Raw genomic sequence first — 3991 nt, forward strand, 5'->3', positions numbered from 1 at the left:
AGATCAGATACGATTGGAAGAGGTTGCCTCGAGTGGCCTTTGACAAGAGGTGGGTGCATGACGCTAGCTTGTGCATCCGACGAGGCGCCAAGCTTGAATTTGTGTTACCACCATAGGCATGGCACATGCGGTACTGGGTCCTACGGAGCCCATCCCTCTAGGTTAGATAAATAAAAAGTAAAGAGACTCTTGACTGGTGGTACAAATGAGATCATATCCCCCGATGGTTTGTTTTTTGGCACTAGAGAACCTTCCGAGGCTACCCTACCACTACCCCCCTATCTTTTTGTTTTATCATCCCCTGATCAACCCCTACTCGAAGGTCGCCACCTAATATATTCCCCCCTTTTGTTTTTAACAATCTATTTATTTTATTCCCAAACACCCGATATGATTTCTTCCCAATCCCCATTAGGGATCTCCCCGCTTGTTTTCGGTGCCCCGGAAAACAGTGGGCGATCTAACTACTTAGATTAGCTTAGGAAGGGACCTTACTAACAATGCACTAATTTTATTTTTTGTACATTTTTTTTCTATATTTCCCACTCCCCAACACGAACTGTTTTTCTTCCAAATTCAAGAACTTTTTATTTTTTCCAATGAATTGAACTTTTTCACACACACACACACACACACACACACACACACACACACACACACACACACACACACACACACACACATTTTAATTAAAAAAAAAATGCGCGCACACACACACATACAGAAATTGTATATATATCCTTTTTGCAAAAACGCTGGGGTTTTCATTAGTTAGCTTTAGACTCCACAGAGTGAATGAGGTATTGTGGTAAATGTTGCCAGTCAAGAGTAAAGTCGCCACAGACGCCATTTTTACTTTAGTTACAAAGACCCTGCATCTTATAGGTTTTTTTAAGCTTTTCGTGCCTAAATTTGTTTTGTCTTTTGGAGATTTTACTTTTTTAAATGTTTTAATTTTATATTGTAATTTTTTTAAATTGTAATATTTTCTTTAAACGAAATATATTAAATATAAAGATCAAAGTGTAGTATCTGCACCGGCAGATACTACAAGCAAAGACCATATGTGGGGGGCAGCCTCACATATAAGACCTTGGTCAATGTAGGGGCAACCCTTCATACCAATTGTCATAATCCAGCTCCCCTACTCCCCGGGGAGTTGGTCCCTATTTCCCCTTCACTCCTCACATTAAAAATCGGCCTTGTGTCTAATTTGCGCGGTGGGGGAGCAAATAAATACAGCTTTTCTTGGCCTTTTGGCCAAGATAAAATTGTAGTATCTGTTCCCACAGATACTGCAAGCAAGAACCATATGTGGGGGCAGCGCTACATATAAGACCTTGGTCAATGTAGGGGCAACCCTTCAGACTAATTGTCACTATCAAGCTCCCCTACTACCCGGAGAGTTGGTCCCCATTTCCCCTTCACTTCACACATTAAAAATCGGCCTTGTGCTTAATTTGCTCGATGGGGGAACAAATAAACACAGTTTTTCTTGGCCTTTTGGCCAAGATGAAAGTGTAGCATCTGTTCCGTCAGATACTGCATGCAAAGATTATATGTGGGGGGGGGAACCTCACATATAAGACCTTGGTCAATGTAGAAGCAACCCTTCATACCAATTGTCACTATCAAGCTCCCCTAATCCCCGGGGGGTTGGTCCTCATTTCCCCTTCACTCCTCACATTAAAAATCGGCCTTGTGCCTAATTTGCTCGGTGGGGGAGCAAATAAAGACCCTTTTATTGGCCTTTTGGCCGAGATCAAAGTGTAGTATCTGTCCCGGCAGATACTGCATGCAAAGACCATGTGCGGGGGCAGTCCCACATATACGACGTTGGTCAATATAGGAGCAACACTTCATACCAATTGTCACTATCCAGCCCCCAACTCCCTGGGGAGTTGGCCCCCATTTCCCCTTCACTCCTCACTTTTAAAATCGGCCTGTTGCCTTATTTGCTCGGTGGGGGTGTTAACGAGCATCTCTCCCCCCCTCTCTGGCTTTCTTACTCTTTCTATTTTCTCTCTCTGTGTCTCTATAAGAGAATAGAGAAGGAGAGAGGGAGAGAGAGAGGGAGGGAGAGAGAGAGAGAGGTGAGTAAACGTGGAGGTAGACACGTTTACCAGAACCAAAGGTCAGCTGACCAAATTACGTATGTGTGACGTGGTTGGCTAGATCTGTGAGATTTGATTTGAGCTTTGAAGAAGATGGACGTTTTTCCGTGGTCTCCCCCTCTTAACTGGGGAGGGGGGAGACGAACGCTGACGTGTGTGAAGAAGAGCCCACACAAGCGATTTCACTTCCACTTCTGCAGAACCTCTGGGGAAAGTGAAATAAAAAACTATAAAACCATTTCATCGTCTTGGAGTGATAAATCTTCGTCAAACAGGTATCAAGTCTCCCTCCAGGATGAGAAATTTCCAGATGGTTCAACAGCGAGAAGAAACAGAGGTAGGTTCAGAAATTACATGTCACACACACGATTCCCTTTATGATAATCAAACACACAACCATTTATATTAGAGACAATCATACGCACACGGAATCTTTGATGTTATACAGTGTATACACCCAAACGTAAAAAGTGCCCCTCAATGATTTAAATGGCGCCCCTAAATGAAGAACTCTATATAACATATTCAAATGTAACGAAAGCTCAATTTGGTACCCCTCAAGGATAACCTCGATGATAACGAATATATAACAGGGGAGCAAATACATACAAGCTTTTATTGGCCTTTTGGCCAAAATCAAAGTGTAGTATCTGTTCCGGCAGATACTGCAAGCAAAGACCATATGCGGGAGCAACGTCAGATATAAGACCTTGGCCAATGTATGTGCAACCCTTCATACCAACTGTCACTATCCAACTCCCCGTCTCCCCGGGGAGTTGGTCACTATTCCCCCTTCACTCCTCACATTAAAAATCGGCCTTGTGCCTTATTTGCTAGGTGGGGAAGGAAATAAATACCCTTTTCTTGGCATTTTGGCCAAGATCAAAGTGTAGTATCTGTTCTTACTACATGCTGTACTTATTGTGATATAAAGTGGGGGATCACTTTTCTGTATTAATTTAATGTAAAATGATCACCCATTTTACAACCGGTCAGTCTCAAAGCCATTCAAGTCATTCTCCAGATCATTCAAGTTGTTTTTGAAGGATCCCAGTTATTTATTAATCAGTCAAGTCATGCTTAAGGTCATTCAATTCATCCTTAAGTTCATTAAAGTCATAAGTCATTTACTTTTTATTTATTTAAGTCATTTCAGCCCATTTTTCGGTCATTTTCGTTTATTTTTAAGAATTTCATGTCAATCCTACATTCACGCATTCATTTATTACACGAGAGCACGCGACTAATGGCTATCGGCTTTTTAAAGATGAAATCTAAGCAGCGTAAATTTCGCATTTTAAAACCTAGTTATTGAAAATGTCTATTTTATACGTAAAATTTTTCTAGAATCAACCGTAATTTTAAGCAGTTAAACCAAACAAAACATTTAAATGTATATTTCTTTTTTCTTTTTTTTTTGATATTTAATAAAAATAAAATTGTTCATTTAAAAATAAAAAGAATTGAGCGGAAATATTTAAATTAGTAAATCAAATTTTAGCTGTTGAATTCAGTATTAACACAGGTGTGCTTTTTCTAAAGAAACGTGTAGTTATCATCATCATCATCATTATCATTATCATTATAACGATCACCCCCCAAATCATCATCATCATCATCATCATCATCATCATCATCAGCATAATCATAACGATCACCCTCCTCCTCCTCCTCCTCCTCATCATCATCATCATCATCATCATCATCATCACGATCACTCCATCATCATTATCATCATCATCATCATCATCATCATCACCACCACCACCACCACCACCACCACCACCACCACCACCACCACCACCACCACCACCACCACGATCACCCCCCCATCATCATCACCACCACCACCACCACCACCACCACCACCACCACCA

At 41.1% G+C, this 3991-nt stretch overlaps 1 pseudogene; it reads left to right on the forward strand.

Annotated features, from left to right (window-relative positions):
• Positions 1-2969: 2969 nt before the first annotated feature.
• On the forward strand, positions 2970-3096 carry LOC145246972 (U2 spliceosomal RNA; annotated as a pseudogene).
• Positions 3097-3991: the final 895 nt, after the last annotated feature.

Source organism: Euprymna scolopes, chromosome 24, assembly GCF_053919585.1.
Source record: "Euprymna scolopes isolate OS-2025 chromosome 24, ASM5391958v1, whole genome shotgun sequence".
Lineage (NCBI taxonomy): Eukaryota > Metazoa > Mollusca > Cephalopoda > Sepiida > Sepiolidae > Euprymna > Euprymna scolopes.